The sequence below is a fragment of the Molothrus aeneus genome, chromosome 2 (genome assembly GCF_037042795.1).
Source record: "Molothrus aeneus isolate 106 chromosome 2, BPBGC_Maene_1.0, whole genome shotgun sequence".
In the NCBI taxonomy this organism is placed as follows: Eukaryota; Metazoa; Chordata; class Aves; order Passeriformes; family Icteridae; genus Molothrus; species Molothrus aeneus.
In genome coordinates, this window is record NC_089647.1 from 31,523,819 (window position 1) to 31,537,211 (window position 13,393).

Below are 13,393 nucleotides of genomic sequence, written 5' to 3' on the forward strand. Positions count from 1 at the left end.
ATGAAAATTGTACATTTATTCCTGACTACTGTAAGTCCTATAGCCACGCTACAGCACCACTCCTCATGTTAGACTGACATAATTAAGATATAAATCTCTCCATGATCTTTTTCCTTTTAATCTAGAGCAAAGAGGAAATGCACATATATACTTATGCTTTCAAAAAGTGTTACATTATAGGACTTTTTTCTCTGAAACATATCGGTCAAGAATCCATGAATACCCAATTCACTAGCAAGTGGTGCAAGTTACTCTGTCAAAGCACCCAACAACGCCAATTTGTCAGTTCAAAGCAGAAACGGAGTATTTTAGCTTTTAGTTACAATAAGCTATGCTGATGGACCTTGTAACAGGGCAGGTAACAGCCAGTCTTTAAATCTGAATTGACATTGATTTACAGGGTTTCATTTCTTTGAATCAAATCTGAGAGAGAGCAAATTTCAAGCTCCTTCATCTCTGGAAATTACAACTACACATTTTTTAAACACTAGAGTTTGCTTTAAGGAAAGAAAAAATAAAATCTCAACTGTCTACACAGTTAAGATAAAAGGGAAAAGTGATGTTAAAGATATCAAACTAGCAAGGTTTTGTTTATTCATTTTTTTTTAATTCTGCTTTTCTCCTCCATAAATTTTTAAAACCGCCTTGATTTGAAATCCTAATAATAAGTATGCCATGCAACATTCCTCCTGTCAAATCTCTCTCTTCATGGTATTACTGCAATATTTGTAACTTTTGATCTGGAAACATCAAGTTACATAAGATCATAGTTCTTCTTCTTGTAAAGATGTGATTCTGTCAGAAAATGAACCATTGAAGCGGGAACTCAACAGACCTGGAAATGACTTTCCCAGGGAAAAGGTAGTTCTGCTTAAGCATCTCAGCTATTTTAAAGTGCAAGAACTCAATATTTTATTCTCCTGAGCAGAGAAATGGCAAACTACCAGGTTAAAAATAATCAGAGTAGGTTTTTAATTGGAATAGTGTGCATGTTGTAGACAGAATGAAATAGCATTTCGTTATTATGCACTCCAGGAAACCAATAAAATAAAATAAAATAAAATAAAAAAATCACTTTGTAAAACAAAAATACATTTTCCCTTGCCAGCATACTATCTGCTCACCAAAATAAAAGGAAAGCATCTATTTTAAATGAGTCAAGGAAAATAATTAAGCTACATGGACTTAAATTAAGCTACATGGACTTAAAATTGCAGTCTTCTCAGCCCAAATCTCACTTCTTCTGCAGACCCACTGAAATTAGAGAGATGTCTCTCTTTTTCCATCCATGCAGTAAATTAAATCAGGGGGAGGGGGGACTATCTCCCCCCCACCAGTGAAAACCAGATGAGCAGTTTTACCCTCATCTCTCCATGATTTTTTCCTATCCTTTAAAATTAGAGAAGGCAAAATCTCCCCAGAAAAGCCTTTCTAAACCAGGACCCTTTGCTAATAAGAAAAGGAAACTATGAAGTAAACTTCTGCATCTCCTTTTGCCTCTTACCCCTTTCCTTGCCAAAGAACAATCTGAGAACATTTTTCCATATTAATGACCCTCTTTCTTCACCAAAATATCACATTTCTTCTCCAGGTCACACATATAAATAACAGATTAATTGAAAATCTCCCCTTGTCAAGATGTGAACACATTCATGTGTGTATGTATGAGAAAGGAGGCTGAGGCACAGAGGCAGAGTCCCTGTAAAGATATAGTGCATCTCAGAGCAGCGGCAGTAATTCCCAATCTTGGTGATTCTTTTTTGAGGGGGAAAAAGGGGAAAAAAGTAAAACAGGTTGTCTGCAAAGGCAGCTCCCCTCCTTCCCTGCCCCAGTTGTGTGTGCAGACCCCCTTCCCAGGATGGTGGGTGCAGAGCAGTGGTCCTGCTCCCAAAGAAAGTGCAACACAGGTTACATTTTCAGGTGCCTGGGAAATGCCCGGCCACACACCGAGACCTCACTGTCGGTCCCCTCTCTGCCTCCAGACTGGCTGCAAACTAGCACAGAACCTACTTTTCTTTGGCCATGCACTGACTTGGGGATTGCATTCTCAAGGGATCATGGCAGCAAATAATTCTCCTGGCTACAAACCAGCCCACTTCAGCAAGGACTGATCCAGCAGCGTGGCAGAGTCTGGGAGCTGGGAATTTTGCAAGGACGGGCAGCTCGCAATGGCCACAAATGAGCAAATTCCTTCAGCCTTGTAACACAGGCAGAGCCGAGTGAGCTGCTCTGAAGTCCTGCCTCACTGCAAAACTGTGCAAGAGATGCGTCTTCCTCCCTTTATGCCCCCCCCCACTGCACTAGATATACATATATAGATATAGATATAGATATATATATCTATATCTATATATATATATATACACACATACTCCTTGTTTTTTCCACCCAAGCCCATAAAAGTGCTACAGGCAGAGGCACTAGGTGGGAGGCGCCTGGCTCTGAAGAGGCCAATGAAATAAATTAAATACAAATCACTGGCTCAGCCCCAGCCTCCCCCAGCTACCAGGGGAGAGGCTGGGGTTCCTGACGGCCAATCCCCGGCTCCTGCCAGAGCCAGAGTGCGGGTGGCATACACGGACTGCTGGCATGCTCTAGGTGAATGTATGCTAAGCCTTGGGTGTTGCAGGCACATATGGTGCACATGTTGGGAGCAGAGCACTTTCCATAGGAGAGGAGGGACTACACTACTAGTAGGCAATTTTATTAGGGTCAGCGAAGGCAAAAGAAATGGGATTGGGATAGGCTGGGAGCTGCCAATTTCCCCTACCCAGCTCTGGCGCCCCAGAGTAGAGAGCAGCACGCAAACAACTTGCCAGACTAAAGCAGAAGTTTACCTATAAAAAGCACACAGACAACTTCAAACTTCAAAGACTTGCTCTCATTTTCTTATTTTATGGCCCCCCCTTCACCTGGAACTTTTCTCGGGGGAGAAAAAAAAAAGAAAAAGACGCGACTGTACAGGTGAGGCTTCACTGCAAAAAGTTAAGAAGGAAGATAGGGTTGAGGTGGAGAGACTAATTTTTAGTTTGATTTAGGAGTTTGGTGTATTGCCTTCTTTATTTATTATTTTTAAATCATAAGAAATTGAACTTTCCAGGAAAAATCATGAGAAAATGCATTCAAGATGCAGAAAGGTCTTATCCATCTATTCAATGAGCATTTAGTAATTTCTGTTTTGGCTGTATGAAAAATGTATTTCGGACTATATATCCCATAAAAAAACATAGTGGCATAAATATGTTTTTTTGGCTGGGTTTTGGTTTTGGGATTCTTTTTTGTTAGTTTGTTTTGTTTCATTTTGTTTTTGTTTTCAAATCATGTGCTTACATGGTTGTAACCACTGTGAATTTCTAAGTGTGGTCATGATAAGAAAGTAAATAAATACTGCCTTGTGAATACTTCTAGAGTTTTGGGGGGAGCTAATTATTATTTTTTAAAGATTTAGAAATTTCTTAACTACCACTTCTTTTGAAGTAAAATATCCCAGATATTTTACACTATATTTTCAATCAAAACAAATCCCAGGAAATAAATGCCCTTTGGTAGCAGCCTGGTTTCATGTTCAACAGCCCAAATTTGTATTTGAGAATGCAAATTGCTGAGAATACAAGCACGAGTCTGAACCACTGCATTTCTTCCAGGCACTCCAGCATCATTTCTCCAACACCACACTATTTGGGCGATCTTTTAATCCTGCCAGGGCATGGCTGGAAGCAGGGCTTTAACATTTAATGCCTAAGAAACAGACTTGTCACTCAACTTGCAGTCAGGCGCATTTCTTTTTTTTTTTTTTTTTGCTTTTTGTTGGAGGCAAACCCACCTTCCTTGGAAAATGGGAGACCCCCTCCTCACCCCCGATTCTAAAACGGATCCAAATGTAAACATACACACACACACACACTCTCCCACCACGCACCACCCTGCAGCAGGACACGAGTATGGGGGACTCAGAGCCGAAGGAGCCTTGTGGGCTGACAAATACCAAGGCACTTCTTTCTTATTCTATTTTTTTCTGCTTCCTTTCCTCCCTGCTTTTATGTTATTACATAAATAACACCGATTGATCTTAAAGCTGCATCCTTGCTCCAGTGCCTCCCAATCTGCACTGCTGCCTTCCCCCCGTACAGCCGCACCGCTCGGGGTGCAGAGGGAAGGGTCGGGGAGGGGGAAGGTTGGATGGGAGAATCCACTCCAAACATACCCTAAGCAAGGTTTTGGCAGTCTGGGGCTTCCTGATCCCCCCCGGCCCCAGCCCGAAGCTTCTCGCAGCATCTTAGCCTCCCTCCGAATTGCTGCAAACTGTGCGAGGGGAGGGCAGGGAGCTGGGCAGGAGGGAAGGATGGATGCTGGGGAGGGAAAGCCAGAGATTCAGGGAGCTTCGCCCCAGCCCCAGCCTGTGTGCCTGGCTGTTTGGTAGGAAGAGGGAAGGGGGAAGGGAAAATTCAAGAAGGGTCTATGGCATAAATACACTTTCCAGAGGAAAAGCGAAGCTTACCATGTCTGCAGCTTCCCCCCACCGAAATGCCACTTCTGTGTCCAGCGATCCCAAAGTGGAAACTACAGGCAGGCACCGGAGCTCATCTCCGCAGGCAGCTCAGACATACACCGCTGCCACCCCCAAAAATCAAAATCAAAATAAATTAAAAAAAAAAAAAAAAAGAACAACGTCTGGTCCAGCTTCTTTCCTGACAGGAATCGTCCTGGTAGGACTGCCCAAAATAAGCAGCTGCAATCCAAAGGCTTTATTTAAAGCTTCCCCCCTCCTCCTCCCTCTCTCCGTGCCTCGCTCGCTCTCTCCCTCTCGCTGTTACACACAGAGAGAAAGAGAGACACACACAGGTTACATGAATGGGAGGCAGGAGCCGGCGCTCCCGGCTGGAATGACAGGCGCACATGCGGCTGGCGGCTGCCCACCCCAGCGGCGTGGGAACAACTCGGACACGGCCTGCGGATGCGTGGAGAGGGGCATGGGGTGGGAACAGGCGTGGGGTGGCATGGGCATGGACATGGCAGAGGCGTGGGGCTGGGCAGGAGGACACAGACACGGGCACGGCAGGGACGTGGGGCTGAGGAAATACAGACATGGGCATGGCCACGATCACAGAATAGACGTGGGCCAGGGATGTACATAGACACGGGCGTGGGGAGAACACAGACATTGGCATGAGAAGGGAATAGGCACAGGCATGGGCAGGATGCAGTCATGGCAGAGGCATGGATCGGGGAGGAAACAGACATAGGCATGGGCATTGGGAGAAGGGCCCGGGATGGCATGGGCATGAAGGAGATTTGGGCATGCACATAGGCATGCATGGCATGGGGAGAGGATGGACGGGGCTATGGGGAGGGGATGGACATGATGTGGTCATGGACAGATGTATGGGCATGGTGAGGACATGGATCAAGTGTGGACATGAGAATGAGAAGGTAATAGGACAGGAGAGGACGTGCTTGGGTATGATAGGAACGGGTTGGTCTTGGGCATGGATTAGGCATGGGAATGGGTCGGAATAGCATTGGCTTTAGCATGAGAATGGAGTGGGGATCAGGATGGAGGCAAGAAGTGGAGATCTGCCTCAGGTGGTGCCTTCATGGCCTGGCTATGGTGAAACTCCCTCTCTTCTTGGGGTCAGGTGGGCTCTAGTTTCAGCACAGATCGTAAGGAGGAGGAAACCTCTGTTTCTCCTGTGCCTCTAGTTAGGCAGCTTGCATAATGTCTTGCTTTTGGGGTCAGGGGGCATCATCCACAATGGTGTCAGGAGATGACATTACTATCATTATCAATTACTATTTTTTAACTTATTTTACAGAATTGTGCTGTTTGATAATTAAAATCAAATTCTCAGAAAGAAGATCAATGCTACCGGTTTCTGCCTTTTATTTCTTTGGGGGGGGAATTTGTTTGGTTTTATCTGTTTTTTAATAATTTTTAACAGCAGTGACAAGAATTTAGGTCTGTTTAATGCTGCTATTCAACATGCTCTGAAGAAAGAGAGGGTTACAGTGTTGCTAAGTGTCAGGCCCTGCTACTGCTTCACTGCCTGACCTTGGGCATGTCCTCAATAACATCCCTGTCAGCCTATATCACCCATTGCCATTTACACTCAGCCTATCATTTTCTCATTCACCAAATAATCACATTTTTCTCTTTCGAGTCCCTCCTCAAAATTTACTCTTACAAAACTTTTCAGCAACAGGATTTGTGTTGACATCACAAATCTTGGAGTGACACTGGATTCAGCCCTAAAACTGCATTGTAAGAGGAGTGCTGAACATAATGGACTGCAGTACTTCCTGCAGTGCTTTGAGCTACATGGGAATCATCCTCTTCATGGCATACCTTTAAATCAGCCAGGTGCAAGTCTGCTGTGGTCTGCCTTTTTCTTCTGTCCTAAAATTTCTAGCCTTTGTGGAAAGCAAGAGGTAAGATATGTGTTTTATTCCAAATCCAGAAATCTCAGTAAAAAGGTGCACAGCAAATCAGATCATCCTAAAACAGCAGAGTCCTCGACATAAAGGTCTGCATTCCAAAACAGCTGCTGCTGTTCACTGTTTTTTTTCAGACATACATATTAAAAATGAAATATATTTGCATTGGCCTTATTACCTCTGGAATATATTCCACATCAGGAATCTAGACTCTAGACAAAGGTAATTTAGGTCTCCGGAAGGAAAAAGTTTAACTGAGAAATATATATATTGTTAGGAATAGACCTCATCCAAATTCAATGGTAATTGTATAAGCCTTTCAAAAATCATACAGTATGCAAGCTTCCAAAATTTCAGAACAAGAAACATTTCCATTTAAATGCCAAGAAGCAATTTTTCCTCTCTTGTTCAATACTAAATCAGTCACATGAGCAGTTTGCATTTGATTTTCGAAAGGAAATGGAACATCTTCTCTTCCAATTACATATAACTTTTTCTTTTTCTTGTTCTTAGTGCTCTTACAGTTTGCATTACTTTCCTGTGGTTTTGAAACACTTAGTTGATATACCCATTCACCTCAGACATTTTTTTTGTTTTTTTTTAAACTCAAGTGACATTATTAAGAAAAAAAATCAGTGAACTCAAGTGGGGAGTAGAATGGTGTTTATTTGAATTCTGGCTGGTGAATTCAAGTTTAACAGGTCAGCACTGTTTGTGTAATTGGCCTTTTTCTTTTAACCGAACTAGACAATAATGCTCCTGGTAAAAAAAAGAACAATAGTAATTTAATGGAAAAAAGTGACTTTGCTTAGGAAAATCCTGCTCCTGCTTCAATTCACAGTGAATTACTGTGGTCACAGAAGTGTGCTGCATAACAATTTGGAGCATATTTTATGAAGATGTACATTCAAAGTATCAGTGTTCATCAGCCTGCAACATTGTGCCTGGGTCCTGCGCCCCAGCAATTTGCACTTTGCTCCTTGACAACAGTGACTATTGAGCCAAGTTTTCCTCCATGAAGGGTTTGGAAGAGTTTGTAAAGAAGCCACATCTCTTGGACAAGAAGGTGAATGACAAGACTAATGCCTGTTAGACCTTGTGTGCCAGAGAGCAAGGACAGCAAGTCCTGGAGCTGCCACTCCGACTGGCACCTGATGTTCCCAATGCCGGTTTGTGTTTCCATGTTGACATTCTCTCCAACGAAACAATGAAAACACATTTTGTAAAGTCCCCATTCATCAAGCAAAAAAAGCAACATCTGGTGGTCAAAGGCTTCTTGCTGGCCAAGTTCAGCAGCAGTTGGTTTGGTGAGCCCTTTTGCCTTAGTGGAGACATCTCCTGAGGGGCTGCACTACTTGACAGCCACTACTAAAGATTTTAATTTTTTTCCTACATCCAGGAGAATAATCCAGAGGGAAAACCTATGTATTTTAATCAATGGAAGTGAAACCATTTGCCTTTCAGAGACTATAAAATACACACCCCAGGGTTCAATGCTCTTTTCTACTCCTCCAGAAAATTCTTAAGGGGAAATCACTCTTTTCTTGATGAATGTGCAATTCAAATGTGGAAATATGCCATTCTTCATGCTTTCTCCATAGGGTGCAAAATGATTTCTGTAATTAAACCCTTTTTGCCAACATTTCCTGATGAGAATTTTTTTTTTTTTAAATACAAGGGGAGAAGTCATGTACAAGAAGGTTTGCAAAACCAGGTCTGGAGTGTTTGACCTTTAAGCCTCTATTTGAATTAGCAATTTTGTTTAAAAGGTGCATGAGGATGAGGATGAGGAACATGAGTAAGGGCTGCAGCTTAAGTTTCCAGTCAGGCACTGCTGAAAGAAATGTCTGCAAGAGAAAGAAAAATATGGGTACCACTGCTAATATCAGGGTAGCTATTAGGGATGACATTAGCACTGGGAACACACAGCTCAGTGCTCAACACATTTTAGCAGCCCCAAGTGGGTAACCAGGGTCTGTGTGGGGATCATGCTGAAATGTGTGCAACAGCATCAGTGCTGCACTGGTTCCCATGGTAGCTAGATCAAATCCAGCTTCTCTGATACATATCAAGCTGTGAGGGGCAGTGTAGACAAAATTGGAGTCAATTAAGAAAAGCACCTGTGTGAGCTTTTGTAGGTCTTGGACCTGAAGTCCACACATATTGCTTGTCACCACAGCTTGGACTATGTAATATATAGAGATCAGGAAACGGGACAGAGCTTTTAGCCACCTACACAGTTAAAGGGTGAAACCCCATTCCTGTATGATAGATGGCAGGGCTGAAACAGAGCTGGATGCAGAGCTGAATCCTGAAGTTCCCACTTTGAATTATGTCTCTCTGACAAAGCTCTTGAACAAGGTGCTGGAGCAGAAATCACTGGTCCTCTTTATCAAAAGCAGGATTTCCCTTCCCTTTCTCTTCACTCCATGAATTCCTGCAGCTTAAATCCATCTGCATTGACTAGAGAGATGTTTCCACTACTGGTACCATGAGATGTCCAGACTGGGGACAGAGAAATGCTATCACGTATTCAGTCACAGAATTACTAAGACTGGAACAGCCCAACTGTTGACCCAGCACTGTCAAGTCCATCAGTAAAACATGTCCTCAAGTGCCACATCCACAAGTCTTTTGAACACTTCTGAAGATGGCGATTTCCCCTACTTCCCTGGGCAGCTTGTTCCCATATCTGGTCACATTTCAGTGAAGAAACTTTTCCTAATATCCAGCCTAAACCTCCCCTGGCACAACTTGAGGCCCTTTCCTCTCATCCTGAAGACTCTTTCCTTTTGTAAGGGTCTTTCCTTTTATTAGCAGATTTTTTAACAGGCTGCTAAAGGCTGGAGAGGATCATTCTATGCTGACTGTGCCTTTGTAGCATCTCAGTAGATCTTAATTCTTGAGAAGAACAGAGCTAAGCCCCTCTACCCTCAGTACTGGGTCTTACACCCTTCCTTTCCTTCCTTGCAAAGCACCAATATCTGTTGTCATACCTGAAAACAAGCCGAGGCATACGATGGAGCTGAGAGTCTGCTCCGACTGCTTACTCAGGAAAAGTTCCCATCAAGTGAATTGGCCATTTGCCTGAGTGAATGTTGCAGGATTCGGCCCATATGCTTCTCAGCTCTTATATTTGCATAGTGCAGAATATGCTTACAGTACAGTGCCAATAAAACAAAACTATATACAGTTAAGCACAGAAAAACCAAGAGCACAGTTAATACCATTTACAAACAGCAGCTGAGCTCTGCAGCTGACACCCAGGCTTATAGACCATGCTCTGATGTGGGTAATATGCACAAGACAATTCTTTATAGGCAATTAGGTGGAAGGTACTGTAAGCATATAGGTCTGTATTCTCCTTTCCCTAAGCCTATTACATTCTATTTCCCTGTGTATTGTTTATATTTTAACTCTGTAAATATGTCCTTTTTTCCTTTTTTTTTTTCCTTTTCTTTTATTATGCTAAGGAAAACATTTCAGCAGGTCACTTCCATGGAAGACAATTGTTCTTGAAGTAAGGATTTTGGGATTGTGTAAACATACTGTATGTACCATATAAAGTGAACTTCAAATGTGATGCTGATTTGTTCAGTCTACTGAAGTAGAATAAGGTCTCTCTTATCCCCAGAAATTCCAGTGATGTCTTAGGAAGAAGAAAGATCTTCATCAAGAAGGTGTAGATCATGTCAAGAATTGTATACATTGCTCAGAGGATCAAATTACACCTTTTCAAAGACATATTTTCCTCTCTAAAAATCTTAAGCATGCTTTTTTAAATCCAGGGATAGGATAAAATATTTCTCAATTCACAACACATGATAAAACAGCCATGAACAACTGTGATATAATACATCTTCAATACAATTGACCATAAGTATATTAGAAGAAACTCCAAAAAATAATTACCCTGTTACCATACTGTGACTTTACATCCAATTTTGTTCACCTTACTGTACAAAGCAGATGGAATAGATAGATTTTATACTTTTAATAATAATGGAATGTTCAGGATTTGATATAGAAACCTGACTACCAAGGTAATAGGTACGTATAAGAACCTATTTAGAATAGCTGTGTGAATAGGAATTGCCATTAAATTACAATGAAATACTGCAGCATATCAAACAATACCAAATAAAACTTAGAAGGCCAATCTACAGCCATATTCAAGACATAACCTCATGAAAAAGACTTTTTTTTCTGATGAAATCTTCTGGTTTAGACGCATGTGTGATATTTTTGAATTCTCCAATAAAGCCATGTATCTTGACTAACTTTGTGATCACTCCAGATTTATGCCTGTGCAATAACAAAATTCATAATAATAGTCCCATTCACATGTTAGATGCTCTTGGGAAATAAAAAGCCAGTTATTTCAATCACAGAGAGACTTGGTCTTACTAAAGAAATAGATCTGGAGACATCTCTGCCCTTTAGAGAATAATGTCTGAGCCAGCAGAATAAAGCCCCCACTTCCCCAACACCTTCACTTCTGGCACCTCCTTTTCATGTGTTGAACCAACCATTGACTTCTGAGATGGCAAAGTACCCACATTATTGTATGACAACAGAGAAAATGATGATCTTGTGGTATTGACACAGCAGATCTGAGCACAGTGACTGGTTCTGATACACATTTCCAATCCTTGTTAGTTTTTTAGGACTCAACCTCCAGCTTGTCTCACTGAATCCTCACCAGAACAGTAAATGAATATTCTCTGCCTTCTGCCTGGGCTGCCTTCATCAGCTGACACGTCACCACTCACAAGCAGGGAAGGATCGAGCTCTGCTCCCACTTTCTACACTGTCCTCCAGATAAATTGTGTTAGTTTACTGGCAAAATTTAGTTTTCATTATTGTTTGCACTTCAGAGTCAATATGGATATGGAAGAATAAGCTGAAATAGATGCCTTTTGCATCCTTAATAACAGCGTGGCCTCTCCATAGCTACGTGACAATTCCCTAACACTTTATTTAACGGTAGCAATTTATCATGTCTGACGTATCACAGTGAAATAGTTCAGTATCCCCAATTTACAAGAAGCGCTGTTCTCTGTGCTATTTGTACTGCTTATTTCAAGACAGACCAACAGACTGAGTGCTAGCTTTCAGCTTGGAAAACCCAGATTCAGTTCCCTGGCATAGCAAAAAAAAACTGTCTAGGCTTCAGTTTCCTTTGTATAATATACAGATAAAAAGACTTCCTTGCTTTATTAGATGTTGTGGGGATAAGTGCATTAAAGACTGCAAGTCCCACCAGCACTCCAACAGCCATAATTATCTCAATTAGACACACGTGGTGCAAGTACAGTGATATTTAATACATACCCTATGTGTATAACCCATGAGTCAGGGCTATTATGAACACAAGCCATGCTAAGGAGTTAAAAATGCTGCTCACCTGTATGCTCTCCCCTGGCTTATGTTCCATGGAAGTTTGTGTGTCAGAATTCAGCTTCGGCTTGCGGTCGCGATGGAGCACGGCTGCTCAAGTCCGTGGATTTATTTCAGTTGCACACTCCTGGAGGCAGGGGCCCATTGTCTGGGCTGAGACACTCAATCTGGAAGGGAAAGAATAAAAAGGCTCCAGTGTGTAAAGTCATTCATTACAATCTGGAATGAACAAGGAAATCAGTGGGGTTGCTGGAGGTTAAGCAAGGGCAGAAATTGGTCTTTTATCATTGAAATGCCATAGCAAAAAAAATTACATAAAGTAAGGGATCTAATCCTGCACATCTCTACTCACATCTCTTGCCTTTATTCATTGCAAGGAGTCACAAAGAAACAATCATGTACATTTGCAGGACCAGATGTTAAATGCATTTATAACAGAATTTCATAAGCAAGCAACTTCTTTTTCCTCGGACAGAACTCCAATGAAATTTTGATACGACCTTTATATACTTTCAGATAAAATAAGATTATTTGGATTGCCATCCTACATAATAAATATTCCACTGTAACTTCAAACTCAGAGGCATGAGAACATGTTTCAGAAGTCAGCAAATATTTTTGAAGATTAGATCTGGTGTTTTTTTAAGAGGAACTTCTGTAGTGAAAGAAAAGTAAAAGGATTGATTACAAAGCTTTCAGTACTGAAGGTGCATCATATTACTGGAAAGTGTGGAGTGAAAGTTGTTCTGAAAAGCTCCAGCAGCATCTGTGCTTATTTTATTGTACTAGTTACCCTTGGCTATGATAACTTTATGCACAGCATTAAAATAATGAGATGTTTTCACAGCTATCCTACAAATTTAAATAAAACTGGGAGCAACACAATTGCTTTCTAAAATGCAGTAATTGACATTACTTTCTGAAACTTTTTATTCTCTCCATTTCAGGACTGCCCGTGTTGCAGTGAGCATCCACAACCCAACATCCAGGCTTCAGATGAATCCATCAGTGAGGACAACTCAAAGCATGCTTGCTGAGCAACAGCTCTTCAAGCAGGAAATTGGGTTCAACCAAGGGTTTCCATCCACTGTCCTGGCAGGAATTCCATAACCTCTGGGGCCAGATTTTGTTCATATATCAACTCTGCACATGATAAGCCTCCCAATTAAGGTATTTTACCTTTTACTTCCTTTACATTCCCCACCTCACATGGTAGCTCACTGTGGTGCTGAGGATACTACAAAGGAAGGATGCTACAAAAATTTCTATCTAGTGGTAAAAAATGGCGAAATAAAACAGGTGGTTGATCCTATAGACTGTTACTCAGTCATGAGTCTAACAAGGACCAGTCCAAAACCTGTGCTAGTGCACCACTACTACTAAACCCCAGAGAAGGGTTGCAGAGATTAAATACCCTGCCCATGGAACCAGGGTTGGAACTAGATGATCTTTAAGATCCCTTCCAATCCAAGCTGTTCTGTGTGTCTATGAATTTTTGCTGTAGCATTTTCATATTTAGTGACTACAGATTTAGAAAATGAGGTTAAGTGCTGGGTTTTAA

At 41.7% G+C, this 13,393-nt stretch overlaps 1 protein-coding gene across 5 annotated transcripts in view; it reads right to left on the reverse strand.

Annotated features, from left to right (window-relative positions):
• TENM4 (teneurin transmembrane protein 4) overlaps positions 1–13,393 on the reverse strand; it is a 741,938-nt gene that overhangs the window by 594,844 nt on the left and 133,701 nt on the right. For 4 of the 5 annotated variants that reach the window (XM_066572312.1, XM_066572314.1, XM_066572313.1 and 1 more), the window contains exon 1: positions 4,499–4,620. The gene's annotated coding sequence lies outside the window, so the exon portion shown is untranslated. Of the gene's footprint in view, positions 1–4,498; positions 4,621–11,839; positions 12,000–13,393 lie in introns of those variants that run through there. The other variant, XM_066572311.1, reaches the window with a different exon arrangement.